This window comes from Ochotona princeps, chromosome 1 (assembly GCF_030435755.1).
Source record: "Ochotona princeps isolate mOchPri1 chromosome 1, mOchPri1.hap1, whole genome shotgun sequence".
Taxonomy (NCBI): domain Eukaryota; kingdom Metazoa; phylum Chordata; class Mammalia; order Lagomorpha; family Ochotonidae; genus Ochotona; species Ochotona princeps.
The window spans coordinates 50,737,787-50,759,444 of record NC_080832.1 but is presented as its reverse complement, the minus strand read 5'-3'; the positions used below and the strand labels follow the sequence as shown (position 1 = coordinate 50,759,444).

Here is a 21,658-nt window from a genome sequence, read left to right as displayed (position 1 = left end):
CTATGCCACAACACCAGCCCTGTGGAAGTGTTTTTGTTGCTTTCTTTTTAAAGACTGCATTACCTCATTTTCTACACATCTGTTATCACTATATCAACCCAGTGTATGAAGATTATATTTTTCACCAAGAAATGAGTACATGAGTCACATCCTGCATATTTGATGTTTATCATCTCATTTGGTCCTTAAAACAAGCCTGGGCCACAGGCAGGGTGAGGAACACCATCTCAGTGTTCTTATCTTACACACTGTGTTTAGACACTTTAACTAGCTGAGACACATTAACTAGCTTAGACACGTTAACCGGCTTTTTCCAAGTCAGCCAACAAGTGTGCAGTGGAGCCAATCTGGCCTATGGATCTCTCCTGATTCTTTCCACTAAACCACACAGAGGAGTTGGCAAATGCTTATCTGCAAGGGGCCAGAGAGTAGCCGGCTTCCAGCCATTTGCCATATGCCGCCACTGTCTCATCTTCTGGTTCTTCTTTTTTTTAGCAAAAGCAATCCTCTAAAAATGTAAAATGCACTCTTTACAAAAGGCCAGTGCAAAAGCAGGTCACAGGCCACCTTTGGAGCAAGGATGTAGTTTACCAACTGCTGTTCTCAATGATGCTGATAAATCAAAATGCACAACAAATGATCTGGATAGACTTCGGAAATGCCACTCTTAGTTAGTAATCACTGATTAATATTCATTCCAGGGTTACTGTGTGTGAAGTACTGTTCTAAGTATTGTCTACATTAATGTGCTTAATTCTCACAGCTACCCTGTTTGGTTGTTACTGCTGCCAGCACCATGTTTTAAAGTTATTATTTTCCATGATATGGTTTTATAGGTATAGGGATTCCCCGCTCCACCTCCCCTTTCTCCATCCCCATTTTCCCAAGTTCCATTTTTTTAACAGATGGGGAAACTGAGGCACGCAGCAGTTAGATACCATGCCCAAGATTATATGCCCAGTAGGTAACAGAGCTAGGATTCCAATTCAGCAGCTCAGCATACCACACCCTATGCACTGAACGGCTTGTATGTTGATTGTGAGCACTGAGCTCGTTAGGCTATTTGGGAGGGAGAAAAAGGAAGAGGGGGGCCACGTAGCCCCTGGAATTTCTGGAATAAATGTATTTCTGAGCCATTCACCTTGACACTAAAGCACCACCTGTGTGTTATAAGGAATTGCCAGGCTAGAGCCCTCATGTGGCTTTGTTGTTTGCCCTTACAATGGAGGGTAGAGATGAAACTGCAGAGGCATCTTGATTCGAGGAAAGTACTTGATTGGATCTCATTAAATTTTAATCATAAACTGAATTCAAAATAAATTGAAAGCTGGTTGACAGAGCACAAACAAAGAGTGATGATAGATGGTGATGCATGCTGAGAAAGGGAGATCTTCCAGGGGACGTCTTCAAAGCAAGGGCGGAAGGGATTTGATGAAGGTGTTACGTCCCTGGAAGAAGACAAATCACATAGCAAGGAAGGGCAGGAGCGTGCAGCCTGAGTAATTAATAAACCGTGTGAGCAGCTCCTAAATTATCAAGCTCGGGGCTCACCAACTGCTGGGAGGTTTTAAAGTGTTCTTTAGGTCAATGAAAAAGTGCAAGAGGTTAGAGATACGCATCAGGAGTATTTCAGGTGGATTTCATATAAATACAGAAATTTACAACTGGGAGGATCCCAAGATCCAATTTGAATCATACACTTCCAAATAATGGATTCTTCAGGCCCTATTTCATTCCCCCAGAGAGTAATTTTTTGATACATCTGAAAATCATGGATTTTTCTAAGTCTTCAAACCAATGAATATTATTTGTTTACTATCCAAATGCATGTGAACTTCCACAACACTGATTAGCTTCACAGATCGTTGGTTTTGGGTGAATTGTTAGGCTCTGATTCAAACTCCTGCAAACACATACTTCCAAGTTTACTTGCAGTTTCCCAGACAGACAAGTTCTTTCACTGGGTTTGCCAGAGGATTGGCAGCAGAGACTGGAGACAAAAGAACATGTAACATGCCTTGCAAACATCCCTGCACAGTCACATTGCCATCATGCTATGGCCAAAGCAGCACTCGCAGACCTCCTCTGAGGAAGTCTGGCTGGGTCTCCAAGAGGCGCTACAGGAGGAGAAGCCGCACAATGGGACCCAGCACACCGACCTGGCTGCTTTGAAGGTTGACTGGAGAACAACCTCAAACAGCCCCCGCTTCTGTGTTGTAGGTGTTTTCTTTTTCAGATAAGAAGTCTCTCCAAGCACATGTTTTTCATCCCTAATTGGGTCCAGGCCAAAGTGAAGGAGAGAAAAGAATAGAAAGGGAAAATCAAGAAAGGAAGAGAACAGAGTGGAAGGGGAGGGATGTAAGGAACTTGGGGAAAACCCTAAGGGAAGCAGTTGATCAGGCACCAAGGAGGGACCTAGGAGACAGACTTCTTTCAACCGGAAATGGGGTCTCTCATTGAGTTTGAGAAGGCAAACTGGAAGGGAAGGCTTGGGTCTAGGCTTAGGACAACCAGGTCCAGGCAAAGTTGGTGGCCCACAAAGGCCTGGGACAGCTCAGGGTGGGATGAGAGGTCAGAGAGAGGAGGGAGACCCGTGACTCTGGGAGGGCAGAAAGGAAAGCGCTGGAATCCTGAGTCTGGGAAACACAATGAGGCAAAGGCAGCCAAGTTTCCCTCATCGCAAGAGTTGCTGCCAGGACCCCAGCCAGCCTGGGCTTGCGGGCTGGGGGCTCTAGGCCATCCCCTCTCTCCCACTGAGCTGGATTTCAGCTGTCTTATCAGGGAACAGAGCCAACTGGAACAGTGCTGGAGGCCCCCACGTGCATGAAAACCCATCCTTTCCCCGCTGCTTTACAACCCTGGTCTCCTACAAGGTCTGTGTATGCACACTGGAGTGTGTATGTGCACACACACACACACAGGCACAGGGGGAACTGAGCTGCCAGCCAGCCAAGCACATGTGAGCTCCTGGGAGGCCTCTGGGCATGAGCCACAAAGAATGTTGGAAGCAGACAGGACAGCCTGGGTTTCACCAACTAAAAATATCTTGGTGACAAGGATTCGGGAGGAAACAGGAGAGGCCCACGGGATAGCTCCGTACTTGAAGCTCTCAGCTGCTTTCTCCTGGAAAGGCTGCGAGATCATTTTGATAAGGCGAGGTGACCAAATGGTAGGGGTCATTTCACTGGGTCTGGAAGGAGTTTGAAGTGGAAGGTGCCTCTTGGGTCCGCTTTCCTCCTTGGCTGCGGTAGTCTGCAAGCCGCATGTGTTTTTCAAGACTAATCTCAAATTGCCTGCAGCAGGAAAATTATTTGAATTCAGGATATTTCTGAGATTTCCATGCTGGGAGGGGTGGCACGGAGATTTAATTTAGACAAACTACTGCACCAGAATCTATATTTCCGAATGCCTATTAAAGAGCACCTGTGAATATGGCTGACTCCTCCTCCTCCTCTTTTAATTTTCAGAGCATTTGAAAGTCACTAACTCCTTAGTCCTGGAAGAAGCAGGCATTAATATTTTCCATTTATGCACCCTCTGTAGACACATTATCCTTCAGTTAAGAATCTTTCTCTTCAACACACCCAGCCTCGACAGCCCACCCCAGTGGAGTAACCATACCGTCCATCTCAGCCACGGCCTCTGATGAAGAATGGCTCCAGTGTGGCATTTAGGGATCAAAGTTAGGCCGGTCACCAAACAGCATGATTTCAGATAACGCTGTCTCCTTCTTGGAAAGTAAAAGCAGGAACTCATGGCGACTCTCGAATCCTGGCTTCTCTCATCCCAGGGGAACAGACAGAGGCCACTGTTGGGCTCTGAGATTCCTCTCCCCTTACCCCTGCCCTCCACCCTGCAGAAACAGGTTAGCCCTACCAGAAGCCTTCAGGCAGCCCAGCCACATCAGCTGGAGTCTGTCAGCACTGGACTGACAGCTAGTAACGACTCTGAAGAAACAACAACAATGAAAAACATAGCAAGATATGGTTTGGAAAGGGTTAATGATTCCATGGACATGCCATCATAGTTATCACTGGCACATGCACTTGCACATACACAGGGGCTTACGCTGTGTCTCACTGTTTCCTTCCCCTCCCAATTCCCCCCCACACACACATGGACTGCCCTCCCTGGCCTGGCAGGAGGTGGTTCTCAGCTCCTGCTGAGTCAGTACCGCTGGCTCCAGAAGCTGGGCGTGTCTGAAGGTTCTCTGGCCCATGTTGCTTTTGGTGGCAAATACGCAGGTCAATCCTTCCTTCCTGGGTTAGTCAAACTGGGCTTGGTAACCCTGATTTCCCCCATTATTGCTCAGAACCCAATGTTGCCTACAGTCTAGGCAGTCCTGCTGACTGCCAAGGGCCTCAGCCTCACCCAAGCTTTTCGCCTTTGGCCTTGAGGGCAGAGCAGCTCACAGAAATGAGAGAAGCTCACAGAAATGAGAGAAGCTCACCAGCAAGGAACTTGAGGAGGTCCCACGAGCCCTGCGATGGTGTGCTTGGGGCATGGGGAGCGGAAAAGGATTGAAGAGTATTAAGAACGAAGTCCCTTTCCTCCCAGGGCTAACCAATAGGCAGAAGGAGGTCAAATTTAGGTATATGAGTGATCGGTGAACAAAACCATCTTCCAAGTTCCCCGTTTTGGCCACCCCTCCGAGACTAACTTTTTCCTATGTTGTTAGAAGGAGACCCTAATCAGGCTAGCTCACCCTCCACCCTCCCCGCCCCCAAACACTTTCCGATGAAGAAATCCAGACTCCAGGAGCCAAAGGCAATTGCCTGAGTCATGGCACCACAAGAAGTAGAACAAAAACTTGGAATCGGCTTTTTGCCCTCCTTTTTTCTTATAACCTTGATCATCTTGCCTCCTGTTCCTTTAAAAAAAACAACTGTTCTATTCCAAAAGCCCATCTTGAACATGAAACTGATCAGCTTCTAAGGTCAAGCACAAGCCTTTCTGGTTTTGCTGGCTGCTTCCAGTGCCAGCAATGGCCTGGGCTGCTGGGGGGGAGGGGTGTGAGAGACTCGGAGGAGGAGGCACTTGGGCCCAAGCAGAACTTCCTGGCCCAAGAATGTTGTGTTGATTTTTCTCCCCTGTGGCATGAAACACGGCTGGAGAACTGGGACTTTTCTTCCCCCTCTGCTGCTGACGCGCTCTCAGGCTGGAAGCCAATTATTTAATCCTTGCCATCCCCGGGTGCCTCATAGGAGAAATGGAGCCTGAATATCTTGCTTGAGAGTTGTGGGGACACCAAATGCCTAAACAAGTGGTTCTCAGGCAGCTCTGAACAGGACCCGTCTGCATGCTTCCTGGCCCCAAAGAGGGAATCACGCCTGGCCTGGCTGAAACCCTAAACCTCCGACGGGCGTCGGCACGTTGTTGTGGCAGAAAGTCAACTGTCAGTCTCTCCAGCAGCTCTTAAGCACCAGCAAATGGAGTTCAAGGCGGGGAGGGGCGGAGGCAAGAGAGCAGGAAGGCAGAACGTTTCAATAAATAAGAGACTGCGCCTAGCAAAATGGGTCAGCGGTTCAAAGGCAGGCAGGCAGGCAGCAAAGCTGAGTAACTTACCTTGGGACAGACGCCGACGACGGGAGGAGGGGGGCCCCAGGTGGTCTCTCTGCTTCTCCAGGTTCTCCGCCTTCAGGTTGCTCTCGCCCTCTCCAGGCTCAGGTAAGTGGCAGAGCAGGATCTGAGGCAGGAAGTGGAAGTCGTATGCAAATTTCTACCGAGGCTAGGAAGCTTGGGCTCCTAATCTCCCTGTGGGCAGTGAATCAACAGGCGAGGAGTCACTGTATTTCTTAAAACAGAAACCTCCTTCTTTCACTAGAGAGGGCCAGCGGCCAATAAGGCTGCGTAGTGGTGTGTGTGTGTGTGTGTGTGTGTGTGTGTTGAGAATGTCACCACCCAGCTAAGAGGCTGCTGGGGACCTGAGAAAGTGTCTCCAGGAGGGGCTGGAACAGACTGTTTCTCCCCCAGAAGGAGGATTGGAAACAGCTAATGGCGAGGGGTATGAAACTGGAGCTTCTTCGCAGCCCCTGGGACTGCTCAGAATGTCAGCATTTGCTCTCATAACACCTTACCAACGTTCCACACTGCCCATGTGCACACCAGCATGTATACACACAAATTGTCCTTCTCTGGTTGTATTTTTTCTTTTTGAAAGATGTATTTATTTATCGGAAAGGCAGAGCTGCAGAGAGACAGAGAGAGCAATCTTCCATCTGCTGGTTTACTCCTCCAAATAGCCACAATGGCCAGAGCTGGGCCAGATGGAAGCCAGGAGTTAGGAACTTCATCTGGGTCTCCCCTGTGCATGGCCGGGGCCCTAACACGGGGGTCTTCTGCTGTTGCTTTCCCAGGCACATTCGCAGGGAGCTGGAACAGAAGTAGACTAGCCAAAACTCAAACTGCAATTCATGGATGCAATCACAGGGGGGCAGCCTAACCCCCTATGCCCCAGGACACTGACCCTTGGCTGCATTTTTCATGACTTCATTGTTTAATCTGTAACCTACCGAAGAGCTGTTGGAAGTAGCTGGTATCAAAGCAATGCTGATGAGAACCTGGAGGGTGGTGTGAGGTGTTGGGTGCTTCAGGGGTGGAAGGTGTGGGGTATGAACCCAGCTGTGCCCCTAGGCTGCTCACTGTGCTCCTGGTACTGGACACATGGGAGGGTCAGTCCACTGGCTGGCACCTCTTCATCCCCAAGTGATAAACATTCCCTAAACCAACCCACCCACACTCTGTTCAAGGAGGACCTGAGAGGCACGTTGTTTGGTGTTCCATAGGGAGATTAGGAGGGAACTTTGGATAGTTCAGGGAAAACAAAATTAAAAGATAAAAATATTAAGCTTTATTTCTCAACATAAACTCTTGCAAGTACAAGACATTGTGGTAAACAGTACCAGCCAGTCAGTCCATCCTGATGGAACTAAGAGTATTGGGAATTTGATCGTCTCACAGCAGTCCTTTTCTCATTATTAACTAAAGAGAAATGAATTCCTTTCAAAGTGTGCTTGTGGGGGGGATGGGTAAAGTAGCCTTGTGGCTAAAGTCCTTTCCTTGCGTGCACCGGGATTCCCTATGGGTGCTGGTTCATGTCCCAGCTGCTCCACTTCCCTTCCAGCTCCCTGCCTGTGGCCTGGGAAAGCAGTCGAGGCCCAAAGCTGTTGGATTCTGTATCCATTTGGGACCCTGTACCTACATGGAAGACCCAGAAGAAGCTCCTGGCTCTTGGCTTCTGATCAACTCAGCTCCAGCCACTGAGGTCACTTTGGGAGTGAACCAGTGGATGGAAAATCTTTCTGTCTGTTTATCCTTCTCTCTATAAATCTGACTTTCCAATGAAAATAAATAAATCAATCTTGTTTTTAAAGCGTATCTGTGTGTGCTTAGATTAGGAAATAAACAAAAAAGTCAGAAGCAGGCAAATCAGGATTACAAGGTGGATGTCTAACAATTCTCCTTTGACCTTTCAGAAAATCACTATTGTTTGATGAGAGGAGTGAGTTGGACTATTGTGACGCAGAAGGACTCTCTGATGAAGCTTTCCCAAACATTCTTCTGCTTAAGTTTTGGCTAACTTTCTCCAAGACACTTCCAATAAACAGATGTTACTATTCCTTGACCCTCCAGAAAGTCAACAAGCAAAATACCCTTAAGCATCCCCAACAACCGTTGTCATGACACTTTCTCTTGAGTATCTGCTTGTACTTTGACTACGTCCATCCTTTGGTAGCCACAGCTTGGATTTTGCTTTGTCTTCAGCATAGTCTTAATAAAGCCATGGTTCACCTCCTGTTACACTTATGCAAAGTACCTGTAGATCCTGACCATACTTATATAAAATCTATATTAAAACCTCTGTTCTCAGGACCAGTACTGAGGTGTAGAAGGCTATGCCTTTACCTGTGGTTTTGGCATCCCATATGGGTGCTGGTTTGAGTCCCACCTGCTTTACTTCCAATCCAGCTCCCTGTTTGTGGTCTGGGAAAGCAGCAGAGGAAGGCTCAGTTCTTTGGATCCTTGCAACCACATGGAAGACCCAGAAGAAGCTTTGGATTGGGTCAGCTCCAGCTGTCTGTGGAAAGAACCCAGTGGATGCAAGATCTGTCTCTCTTTGTCTCTTGTCTCTATAGTTTAGCCTTTCCAATAAAAATAAACTAAAAATAAACCAGGCTTCTGCTTTGGGCTGTGACTGATCTGGGAACAATAATTTTGGAGCCATCAACCAGAAAATGCTCCGCTGAAGCTTTCTGGTCAGAATTGAGCAAGCTGAACTGATTGAGGCATCTGTGATGTTGGCTGTTGTTTTTGTCCTCTTCTGAGAAGATGAACAAGAGCAATTTTTCCTTTACAAACGGATGTGAATGATTTCCCATTGGAGGCTTCATCTTCACACGATCCTATTCCCTTTTAAAATGAGTTATACTTCTCTAAACTGCTGATTTCTAAGCGGGCATTGTCCCACAAACTTCTGGTAAGGCCTGAAAAAATTCTCTGTTTTTCCACACAAAAGCTTCATAATGAAGTTGATGTCTGTTCTTATTTCAAGTTTGGTAGAATTCATGCTGCTCTGAATAGGTACTCTACAAATTGCTGTCTTTTCCTAGTGTCTCAAACTAGATCCCACTGAACATGCTTTAACAAGTTAGTACACATTTATTTGGGCACAAAAAGTTGTGAAATGCATTCATAGCTTTTTCATAATATGCATTTTCCATGAACTTAAAAAATTAAATTACTTTATTTTATCTTATTTAACATTGTGTCTATTTATTTGTGAGACAGAAAAAGAGAAATCTATCTGTTGATTCATTTCCTAAATGCCCACAACAGCTGGGGTTGAGTCAGGTCAAAGCCAGGAAAACTGGGAACTCAACCTAGGTCTTCTCTGTGAGTGGTAGGGGCCCAAGCACTTGCTTGAGCCATCACTTGCTGCTTCTCAGGATATGCATTAGCAGGAGGTTGGAATGGATAGTAGGAGAGCCAATGCTGTGGCGTAACAAGTAAAGCCACCCACTTGCAGTACCGGGATCCCAAATGGGCACTACTTTGTGTCCCAACTACTCTACTTCCGGTCAACTCTCTGGCCTGGGAAAGCAACGGAGGATGACTCAAGGATTTGGGACCTGGCACACACATGAGAGCTTTGGAAGAGCACCTTGCTCCTGATTTTGGACAGCCCAGCTCCAGCCATTTGGGAAATGAACCAACAGGTGGAAGACTTCTTTTTGTCTTGCCCTCTCTTTGTAATTCTGCCTTTCAAATTAAATAAATAAATCTTTTTAAAAAGAATGGAGAGTAGGGCCAGGTCTCAAGCCCAGGAATTCTGATATGGGATTCAGGGGTCCAAATGGGGACCTGACTGTTGCATGACTTGTTTTTAAAATAGTGTATCCAGGGACAAGCATTGTGACACAGTAGATGAAGTCACTGCGTGCCATGTCAGAGTGTTGGTTTGAGTCTTTGATGCTTCCGTTTCAACCCAGAATCCTACTAATGCATCCTGGGATACAGCAGGTGATGATCCAAATGTGTGAGCTCTTGCCACCCATGGGAGAGACCCACACTGTGTTCTGGTCCAACAGTGGATACTATAGCTATCTGAGGAGTGAACCAGCATGAAGATAACTCCCCCCCTTCTCTTTCTCTCTCTTTTTTTTTTTATCACTCTGCTTTTCAAATAGATTGAAATCAATAAGTGTTTAAAAATAACATATATTGGGCCCAGTGCAATTGCTCAGTGACTGCATCCTCATCATGCAGGTGCTGGGACCCTGTGTAGGCATCAGTTCATGTCCCAGATGCTCCACTTTCCATCCTACTCCCTGCTTGTGGCCTAGGAAAGCAGGAGAGGATGACTCAACGTCTTGAGGCCCTGCATCTGTGTGGGAGACCCAGAAGAAGCTCCTGGCTCCTGGCTTCTGGCTTCAGATCAGCTCAACTCTGCCAATGCAAGCACTAGGGGAGTAAACCAGGAGATGGAGGATCTTTCTCTGTCTCTTCTTCTCTCTGTAAATCTGCCTTGCCAATAAAAATAAATAGTGAATATTTGAAAAAATATATACAGTATACACGTTTCTGCATTTCTTTTAAAAAACTGTATACATTTTATTTTTGATACTTTCACGTATTTGATTGAGGTGCAAAGTGTCAAAGGCTAGAGCAAGTGAGTGTAACCATTGTTTTGACATTCTTTTTCCCTTCCTGTGTCTGGGAGGAGAGGAGAGACAAGGGGAGAAGCCACACCCAACCTTCCAACCCTTCCAGGGTCCCCAATGTGGGGTATGCTCTGAGGGTCCCGCTCAAGTGGTTTTGATAGTTCAACTGTTCTGTATTGCTGCCAATCTTGCCACTCCAATCACGATAAAATCTCTCCAGAATCCACCAGCTGACATAGTACACCTTAGAGTTTCCATTTGGCAAAATATTCACTGCCAACTCCTGGCTGAGGTAATTGATTGCTTTGTTCTGTCCTCTGTCCTCTGTTATGGTACCAGGTGTCCTCTACAGGTTCCAGTGTACTGCCAAGTCCTTCATTTGCATCTGGATATGATATCTACTGCTCTGTCTAAGCCACTGAGCAGGTCCAGCTCTGAAACATGCACTCCACGGTCAGATCATGGAACCTGTAATTTCTTCCATGGCTGGAGTTTTGAGTCCTGCGGTTCAGTTGGGGGAATTCCCAAACAAACTTCATCTGAGGTGATCCCTTGTGTGTGTGCATGCCAATACAGAGACCAGTAGAATCCTTTGCCCAAATCGGCCTATGAGAATACTGTTAGTTGCAATTACTGGGTCAGTTGTCTCCAGCCCTGTCTTCTACACAAACTAATAGGTGTTGCAGTCCAATCTGATCCTGCCCACCACACACTCAGTAATTCCATACTCCCAAGACCCCAGAGCTTGCCGCTGGGTGGCCAGTGGGTGGAGCCTAGCACCAGTTGGCGCACTGGCCGCCCACAAACCAAGGACCCTCCCCCCATGTAGCATGGGGAGCTATGAACCTCAGCAGAAAGTCTGGGCTGGCGCGAGTACTCCCAACCACAGGCATGTGCCCAAGGGACCCAGATACACATGCTGTGTGCTGCTTAGGCTTACTTGGACTCCACATGTCTGTGTTTCTTTACACCAGAATAGTATGTGTGTATTTGCTTAAGAAAATCAGTCTATATCAAATCCAGATAAAGATACAATGCAGTATGCATCTGTACTTCCAAATCAAAGATGAACTTTCAAAGAAACTCTTGGATATGTCTTGACAATAGCATGCTGGACTGTCTGCCATAGTCTGTACCTGCAATGTCAGGATACACTTAAATAGCAGAATGATGGACTTAGGACTACTCATGAAGGACTATACTGTTGTAATAATATACTATACTATTATAATATCCATTGCACAACTGGCTACTATACTATTATAATAATAATATAATATATATAATAATATATGTAATATATATATGAAAATATGTTGGTGGAATTTGGGGAGCAGGTAAGGGAAATCCTAGACTTGTATCACAAAATTAAAAATAAAATAGAAGGAAAAAAAATGTAAAAAAAAATCAGTCCCCTAGATGACTTCCATGGCCAGGGCTGAGCCAGGCCAAAGCCAGGAGTCTGGAATTCCATCTAGGAGACCTTGTACTTGGGCCACTTTCTGTTGCTTTTCCAGATGCATTAGCAGGGAGCTGGATTGGAAACAGAGCAGCAAGGACTTGGATTTAGGATTCTGGCATTGCAAATGGTGGCTTAACGCACTGCACCACAATGCAAATATTAAAATTTTCATGTATATGAAAAAGCAGAGAGCCAGAGAGACACAGGCACAATTTGATGTTTTCCTTCTACACAAAGCAAGTAGTATTTTTTTTCCTTGAGAAAAGGAATACAATTTCTTGTTTTTAAGTTAAAAAATAGTCTTTATTACCTTAACCTTGGAATTTCTGCTTTGAGATTATTTTTAGCATCATCTTTTGCAGGGACGGGGAAATAGCCTGTGCATGAGAAGCGCAAGGAGAGGAAGTGGGCAGGGAATAAGGGCATGGCAGAGGTGAAATGCTTTTCCTTTCACAGAGGGCCTGAAATGGGCGGGGCCCCGGCTCCCAGGCTCCGCCCTCAAGGGCTCCATTGGAGCGTCATCCCTCAGGCATGACAGCTGCTGTTGTCCCTTGTGTCTCTCTAGCTGTTTTTCTGAGAACCCTGGAGGAGGGACACCAAGTTGAAGCATGGCTTCCAATTTATATTTATTTAAGATTTATTTATTTACACTATAAAGGCAGATCAGATCTACAGAGAGAAGGAGAGGCAGAGAGAAAGATTTTTTTAAATTTTTATTTAAAATTTTAAATTTTATCATACAATTCTGTATAGTCTGGGATTTTCCTCCCCTCAATCCACCCTCCGACTGATTTTTCCCATATTGTCACAACAGTACATTTTTTCATAAGGCGTTACAATGCCATCAGTCAGAGAGAAAGATCTGTCATCCACCGGTTCACACCCTAAACGGCTGTAATGGCTCCGGAGCTGAGACAATCCAAAACCAGAATCCAGGCGCCTCCTTTGAGTGTCCCATGTAGATGCAAGGTCCCAAGGCTTTGGGCCATCTTCTGCTGCTTTGCAGGGAGCTGGATGGGAAGTGGAGCTTCTGGGACATGAACTGGCACCCATATGGGATTCTGGCACTTGCAAGGCAAGGATTTAGCCACTGAGCTATGAACCAGGTTTTACAGACTGGCTGTTAATTATTTATTTTTAAAGATTTATTTTATTTTCATTTGAAATTTTTATTTACAGAGATATGGAAAGACACAGAGAGAGACAGAAAGAGAGAACTTTTGTTCGTAAGCTCATTCCCGACATGGCTGTAATGGCTGGAGCCAAGGTGTTTGGAAACTGGGAGCCAGGAGCTTCTTCTGGGTCTCCCACATGGGTGCAGGGTCTCAAGGACCTGGGCCATCCTCCACTGCTTTGCCAGGCTACATTTAGGGAGCTGAATGGGAAGTGAGGCACCCAGGATTAGAACTGGCAACCATATTAGATGCCAGCGCTTGAAGGTGGAGGATTAGCCTGTTGAGTCATCATATCAACCACAGAAGCATGACTTTTAACTGCTCTTAGGTCGACCTAAGACATTTTTCTGTGAGAGACAGGTGTTTGGGGAAAGGAATTCATGGTCTCTGCAAGAGTCCTCGCTTTCCCCCGAATCACTGAAAAGCAACTTCAAATCCATTTTGGGAAGAACCTCCTTTGGAGATATGAAGGAGCTTCTCCTGGGGCCCACGGTTAGGCCACGGAGTAGGGCTCAAACCCAGAGCTTGACTTACCTCGGCGGATGCTACTATGCTTCTCTCCCCACCTTGTTATAGTCTGTATTTTCTGCCCACTTGGGTGGAGTCCACATTATTTGCTTTCTTTGCACAATTCTTGGCAACACTGGAGAGGGGAGGAAAGGTGTAAGCTATAAATAGGTCTGGTTGGGGCTGTGCCTTCACCTTGGTGCTAGGTTTCTATAGAGTGACAAGATGTGGCTCAATCCACTCCATTTCTTCAAAACCCTTGAGGTGGAAGGTGCCACATGCCATGCTGCGGTACCTGGGTTCAAATGGAACCTGTGCTCCCACCTCCAGCATTCTTGTTCATGCAGACACTGGGGGAGGCAGCAAGCGATGGCTCAGGAACTGGGTTCCCTGTCACCCGTGCAGGAATCCTTCAAGGAGCACTGGGCTCCTGGCTTCAGTCTGGCCCGGGCAGAGCTAGTGCAGGCATTTGGGAGCGAACCAGTGGATGGAAGACCTCTCCCTCTGTTTCTTTGTTGCTCTTTTAGGTAAATATTTTTAAAAATAGAACTGTTATTCATAAAAAAAAAAAGTAAAACCAGAAAATAGCGAATGTTGGTGAGGGTGAGAGGAGACGGACATCTTGCACAGTGTTGGTGGGATTGGAAAAAGGTGCAACTGCTATGGGAAATAGGGTGGCTGTTCCTGTTGTTTATCTAGATCTTTGATCTGCAGAGGGATTGGAATCAGGGGCCGGAACAAGCATCTCATAATCTTTACACCAGTGTTTATAGCAGCATTAATCAAAAAACCAAGAGGTGGAAACTACCTAAGATTTTCTCAAAAGATGAATGGACAGGGACCAGCAATGTGGCACAGCAAGTCAGACTGCCACTTGCAATGCCTGTATTCTTTATCAGAGTGTTGGTTTGAGACCCAGATGCTTTGCTTCCCATCCAGTTCCCTGATAATATGTCTGGGGAAGCAGCAAAAGATGGATCCTACCCAAGTGCGAGACATGGAGGGAGCTCCAGGCTCCAGGCCACTGGTTGTTGCAGATTCAGGGAGTGAACCAGCAAAACCAAGATCTCGCTCCATCTTCTTCCCTCTCTCTGTAACTCTGCCTTTATAACTAACAATTAACTAACTAACTAGCTAACTAACTAAACAAATGCACCTTTCCTAGAGATAAGCAGATGAAAAAGATGTGGTTTATACAATTATGAAATGTTCAGCTTTGAAAGGGAATAAAGTTCTGACACATGCTACAGCTTAAATGAACCCAAGGGCATTCTACTAGGTAAGATGTACAAGGCCCACTTACATGAGGCTCCTAGAGAAGTGAGATCAGGATGGTGATTGTGAGGGGCTGAGAGGGGTGGGGGAAGCTGTTGCTTAGTGGACAAAGAATTTCAGTTTTGCAAAACGTGATGTAGCAGGCTAATTCCCTGTCTTTGGCACTGGTATTCCACAGGAGAATGCCGGTCCAAGTCTCAGCTGCCTCCCTTCTGATCCAACTCCCTGCAACTGTCCCTGGCAAGGCAGCTAGTATTGGGCCCCTGCACCTTCATTGGAGATCCAGGTGAAGTTTTGGCCTTTGGCTTTGACCTGTCTCAAAACAGCCTTGGCTGTGGAAACCATGTGGGGAGTACATCAGCAGAAGGCAGATAACGGTCGCTCTTTCTAAATAAATATAAATTTTAAAGCAAGAAATTCTGACAAATCTTAAAAAACAACAACAGTAACAGTTCTGCATGTGGATGGTGGTGATAGTTGCACAGCAGTGATTGCTCTTTGTGCCACTCAACTACACTTAAAATGATTCAGGTGTTCAATTAAAAGATTATATTTATTTGAAAGCAGAGTTACAGAGAAAGGAGGAGAGATAAAGAAAGAGAGTCTTCCAGCTGCTGATTCACTGGCTGCGATGGTTAGGGCTCAGCCAGGCAGAATCCAGGAGCCAGGAGCTTCTTCCAGATCTCCCATATGGATGCAGGAGTTCAACCCTTGGACCATCTTTGGTTGTTTTCCCAGGCACATTAGCAGGGAGCTGGATCAGAAGTGGAGCAGCTTGGGTTAGAATTGGCATCCATACAGGATGCCAGTGTTCCAGGAGGAGGCTTAATCATATAAGCTGCAGTGTTAGCCCCAAGATGGCCGATTTTTTATGTTTTGGCTATGATTAAAAACAAACCAAAGTAGTCCTGCAAGGTGGGTTTTACTGCTGTCAATTTATAGGCAAGGAAAGCAGAGGCAGAGAAGGGCTGCACAGCTGGATTGCAAATGCCCACAGACTGTGTGAACCAGCTCCCCCCCATGCCAGGCTGGGGCTCACCCAGGGAGCCCAGGAAGGTATATGGCCCATGAGGCTGCCACGGAGAGTCCCCACCACCACCACCACCACCAGGGCACCTCAAGCCTTCCCTCCATGCCCATCTTCCTCATTGGACTTCACTTCCTCCAACAGCACTGTATTTTATCCCTATTCCTTCCTCTGCTTTTTCCTCTTTAGTGTACTCTCAGAGAAAAAAGAAAAAACCCACTCATTTATACCTAAATTACATGGTGTGAATTTAAATCACTGCGATACCTCTCAGAAGGGTGCTTGCATTTTAAGCTTCATCACCCTCTATGAAACGAATGGCTTTGTTCCATGCTAAAGGAATTTCAGACTGCAGAAAGCAAGTGAGGAACTGGAGGGAGGTGGTGGCAGGTAGGGCAACCCCAGGCCAGAAAAGTGCATTTCATAATGAAAACTGTAGTCCTCAAGTTAGAAGGGAGGTGCAAGGGCACTTAAAAAATCTGGAAGGGACTGGCATTGTTGTGCTGTAGGTTAAGTTGCCACCTGCAATGCCACCAGCATCCCATATCAGAGTGCCAGTTGGAGTCCCAGCTGCTCTGCTTCTGATTCAGTTCCCTGCTAATGGTGCTTAGCAAAACAGTGGAAGTTAGTCCAAGTACCTCTTGGACTCTTGCCTCCTATGTAGGAGACCTGGATGGAGGGCTGGGCTCCTGGCTTCTGCCTGGCCATTGTGGTATACTCTGGGGAGAGAACAAGTGGATGGAAAATCTCTCTCTGTCTCTCTCTCTGCCTTTCAAGTAAATACTATTTTTTTTTAAGTTTATGAAAAATCTCGGGCTGGCACTATGGCATAGTAGGCTGTCTCTGCCTGCCACACCAGGACAATGTATGGGTTCTAATTGGAGTCCTGGCTGCTCCACTTCCCATCCAGCTCCCTGCTTATGGCCTGGGAAAACAGAGGAAGATGGGAACCTACACCCATGTGGGAGACCCAGAAGAAACTCCTGGCTCCTGACTTTGGATCAGCTCAGCTCTGGAGCCATTGTGGCCATTTAGGGAGTAAACTAGTGGATGGAAGACCTCCCTTTCTCTTCTTCTCTCTGTAATTGCCTTCAGATTTAAAAAAAAATGTCTTTTTAAAAAAGCTTATGGGAAATAGAAATATCAACTTTCTTTGGTACATAATGTTACTGAGGTCTATACATCACGTTTGATGTGCACTTCTTGCCGATCCTTATATGTTTTCTGGACCAACTGCTCTCTCAGGGCTCCGGATGCAAGTTGTGGGCACAGGAAAACAAGAATATGGATGCTCATGCAAGTCCGACTGACTTCTTCCCAGACTCCAAACTGTTACCTGTCATCAGAAATACACACACCCTAGAAAATAGAACCCAGATGGCAGATTTTCTCCTCATCCTTTCTCTGAAGTTTTCCAGGCCTCTTAGCTACCTGGTACCCTAAAAGCACCGAACCCCTGGATGTGGTTGCTAGGGGTTCCTGGGAGGTAACAGATGATGGCCCAAGAACTTAGGTCTGTGTTTACTTGGCAGCCTAGGTGGAGTTCCTGGCTCTTGGTTCAGCTCTGGTTGTTGTGAGCTTCTGAGGAATGAACCAGCGGACGGAAGTTCTTTCTCTCTTTCTCCCTTCAATAAGTAAATGTAAACCTGAAATGTTAAAAAAAAATGCATTGGCTGCACTTGCTGGCATAGCCTGCTATGCAGAACCTAGGACAAGCCATGTGATGTGAACACCCATCTTCCAGCTATTTACAGCCTAAAACTGAGCATTCCCAAGGAGTAGAAAAGGACCGGGGCTTTGTGTTGGGCTTCCTGGCTTAAGTCCCTGTTGACCTCCTGCCAGCCATTGTATGTTAAGGAAGTGTCCTAACCTCTTAACATCCAAATTTCTCGAACTGTTTAATGGGGACAGTTAAGTATCTATTTCAAGGGTAGTGAAGGTGGTCTACTACTGGCCTCAACTTTTGCATTGAGGATGTCTTCTTTCCTCTGGCAACATGGAAGGGTGAGTGTTTGCAGCCTCTTCCCCAACACGATCTTGGTGAGTGATGACCTGGGTGGCCTCACTGGAGCTCCATGCCCTCCTTAGCCATGGACACACTACCCAATGGCACACAGCAGCTATTAGGCTAAAGGATGTGTGTGCCATGTCTTGCATAGTACTTAATGTTAGCTACTATCCTCATAATAAATATTTTTAAAAATGATAACCTTCACCAGTGTACCAAGAATCGACTATTAGTCAGCATTGCAAGGGCAGAAGTTGGCAGAGTGGTTAAGTCCTTACTTGGAGACAACAGTATCCCATATCAGATTGCCTGGTTCTAGCCTCACTCCTCCATTTCTGATCTAGCTTCTGCCAATGAGCAGCCTGGGAAGCTCAAATACTTGGGTTCCTGCCACCCATGTAGGAAACACCCACATGGCATTCTAGGCTGCTGCATTTAACCTGCCCCAGGCGTCGTTGTAGTGGGCATTAGGGAAGTGAACTAGCGTATAAAAGGTCTCTTTGTCTTCCCCTCTTCCCTTTAAATAAAATGAAAGTAAACTTTAAAAATGCTAAATGGTTTAAAGGAGAAACTTCAACAAAATCGTAGATGATACTAAAATGTTCACCAATCAGGTGTCTTGTATATTGATGAGAACTTACAATAACCACAACTGATGGTCCAAAGGGAGAGAAACTGAAGGTAAGAGGGCATACCTCTCTAGGGCCTTAGCCTGCGTGCCCTGCACTCTGTCCAGAGGATAGGTGCGTCCCTGGCCCTGTGCAGTTCTGGGACGATGGACTGCATCACCTCTTATACCCCATGAATGCATAGTGTGTGCAAGGTCATCCTCACACTCTGAGCTCAATCCTCACACCTCCCTGGCAGGATAAACAATTCTGTGACCTTTTAGCTTAGAAGATTTTCCCTTTCAGCTTGGCGTCATTGGCAGAATACACACAGCAGTCAGAGGAAACGGGAACAGCAGTGCTAACTGTAAGAAAATTGTTCTTAGAATTCCATCTTGAGAATGATAAGACCAGAAAATTTACTCTCTCTCTCTCTCTCTCTCTCTCTCTCTCCTTCTGTGTGTGTGTGTATGAGAGACAGAGAGAAACAGAGAGAGATATTTCATTTTTAGACTATGTAAGAACCCAACCACAAAGCAAAAACTCCACATTCCTTTTTCTGACAACAATTCTGCCTTTCCCCATGTGCTCCCATGGTTCTGAACAAAGGGGCAAGATCTTCTGCCTGCCAGCATGCATTCATTCTGCCTTACTCTGGTAATTCTGTTTCCTGGGAGTTGTCTTCCCTTTTCTCTGGAAGCCTTTGTGCTACACATTACAGAAGGCAGAACCTCAGGCCTGGGTTATACTTTTCTATCTTCATGGAAATACTTCTTGTCCCTCTGGGCACCTTGCCCTTGACAACAGTGACTGTGTACTCACCTGGGATCTCCAGGAAGAGTAAGCTAACTTGAACTTCTCCTCTTCCCTGAGATTCTCAAGGGTCTGGGCTGAGCTTGGTGTAGCTCAGCCCAGCCTAGGTTGTTGATGACTACAATGAGGCTGAGAATTGAGCCCCAAGATCCATTCTCTTCTTTTACCATTATGAAAGAAACATCATGGGTGAATGGTACACGGAATAAAGAATGCCTTGTCCCGCCTTCCCCATAGATTGACTTGGCCATGTGACTAAGTTCTGATCAATGAATGATATGAGAGGCGATGGGGTGCACCTTTAATTCATGCCTTCAAGCAGACAGCTATGCCTTCCTCATCTCTTTCCTTTTTTTTTCATGGACTAGAATGCACATGTCACTGCATCCATAGCAGTGAGTTGTTGGGGTTGGACAGCAGCACCTTAAGAATGATGAGAAAACAATATTGAGAATCAAGGTCCCTGGAAAACCTGAACTTACGTCATCATACTACATAAAACTTTTATTTGACTCTGGTTGGATTGCATTATTGAGATATTCCCCATTAAGATCACATCTCACTCCCCTCTCCTCCACACTGTTCTAGAATTTTCCTTAAAAACTGTGGCCATGTCCACCATTAGCAACCTAAGGAAGAGTTCAACTACCATAAAGATCGAAAGACTGAAATTGGATTTGCCTTGGTGGGGGGAGTGGGAGAACAAACCCTTCCAGTCTTTGGGCCTCTTGAGTAGATCAGGACCCTGGGGAGAGGGCCCATTCCCCATGGGGAGTCACAGAGCTGGTCCGCTCGAGGACATCTCAGGCTGAGGATTTCCGAAGACTGAAGTAATGCTCAGTGGGAGAGCAGTCAAACAAAGGGGAACTTGCTCTCTTGCTCCCAGCCAAGGCTGACAGGGCAACTGTAGCCATAGGATTCTCTCTCTCTCTCTCTCTCTCTCTCACACACACACACACACACACTGCAACTGTTAGTACTCTGGTCCTCTTTGCCACTTTGATAGTACCTCATTTGGGGCCCTCTTTGATGGGGCTTATGCCCTCTCACTGGCCTCGGGTTGGGGATAGAAGGCTGGTATGAACACCTGGGAAGAAGGTGACACTAGTCAGCAACTTCTTTCTACCTGCCAGTTCCTGTCACCAACTTTCAGGCCCCTTATTGCAGGTGCCAGCCTCTGAGCCACACCTCTCATAGACCTTTGCTCAGTCCAGCCCACCTCCTGCAGGACTCCTAGAGGCCACCACCGCTAGAGGGCCCCCTGACCTCCTTGGCTGCCTTCCTGCCCCACATTTGGCCAACTCTGTGCCTCCCAACACTCACCCTGGCTCCTCCTATTCCCTCTCCAAGCTTGGGAGGAAGAAGACTTAGGAAGCAGAAGACAAAGCAAGAAGGCAAGTGGAAGGTCCTTGCCCAGCACCGGTCTATAGCCAGTGTGAGCTGGGTCTCCAGCCAGCCGCCTCCAGTGCCCAGGAGTTTTATACGACTCCTACAACCTTTAGGCTTACCTTTTCTTTAATCAACAAGCAAAATGACTCCAGTCTACCTGCCACTCACTGCGCCAAGTCCTGCAACTTTCCTGGCACGCCTGTGGAGACCTGGGAGGTGAGGCTGAGTGTGTACTCCTGTCTAATACCCTTTATTGTTGTTCCAAAGTTTATTAATTTTTATTGATTTCAAAGGCAAAATTACCCACATACAGAAAGAAGGAGAAGGAGAGAGAGAGAGAGAGAGAGAGAGAGAATCTTGCATTAACTGGTTCACTCTCCCAATGCCAGCAAGCAGCCAGGGTTGGATCAGGCCAAAGCAAGGATGTAGGAACTCCATCTGAGTCTCCAGCTTGGATAGAAGGGATACAAATAAGATATGCTGCCTCCCAGGCCTGGTGTGGTAGCCTAGTGGCTAAAAGTCCTTGCCTTGCACGTCTGGGATTCCATATGGATGCCAGTTTTAATCCCAGCAGCCTGCTTCACATTCACTTCCCTGCTTGTGGCCTGGGAAAGCAGTCGATGATGGCTCAAAGCCTTGAGACCCTGCACCTGCGTGGGAGACCTGAAAGAGGTTCTGGGCTCCTAGTTTTGGATCAGCTCAGCTCCAGCCATTGCGGCCATTTAGGGAGCGAATCAAAGGACAGATCTTCCTCTCTGTCTCTCTTCTCTGTATATCTGACTTTCCAATAAAAATAAGATAAATCTCTTAAAAATATGCTGCCTCCTAAGGTGTGCATTAATGGGGAAGTGAAGTGGAGGAAGTGGAGGTGGGACTTGGACCCAAGCATTTTGATATTGGCTGTGAGTGTTATGAGTAAGGGCTTAATCTGCTGTACCACAACACCTGTTCCTGGCTATTCCCATGTAAGTTCTGGACCCCCTTCTATCCTCATATACTTCCAGTGTCTGTGGTTCTTTCTCCTACTCTTCCCACACCCCAGGAAAGAGCACTGCTTTTCCTTTCTTACTCCTGCAAGCACACTTAGACCAAGGTTGGAGTGCGCAAGTCTTTCCTTAAAGATTGGACTTATGTGGTCATACCAGGGTGTCTATCCAGAACTCAGGAAAGAACTTAGAAAGCCCCCAGTGGGACATCAACATGCAGCAGGCCACCCCTCCACAGACAGGGCCAG

General features: G+C 46.5%; 1 protein-coding gene across 2 annotated transcripts in view; it reads right to left on the bottom strand.

Annotated features, from left to right (window-relative positions):
- TRAF3IP2 (TRAF3 interacting protein 2) overlaps positions 1–5,870 on the bottom strand; it is a 47,851-nt gene extending 41,981 nt beyond the window's left edge. Inside the window, exon 1 of one of the 2 annotated variants that reach the window (XM_058657849.1) lies at positions 5,566–5,870. The gene's annotated coding sequence lies outside the window, so the exon portion shown is untranslated. The remainder of the gene's footprint in view (positions 1–5,565) is intronic. The other variant, XM_058657791.1, reaches the window with a different exon arrangement.
- Positions 5,871–21,658: the final 15,788 nt, after the last annotated feature.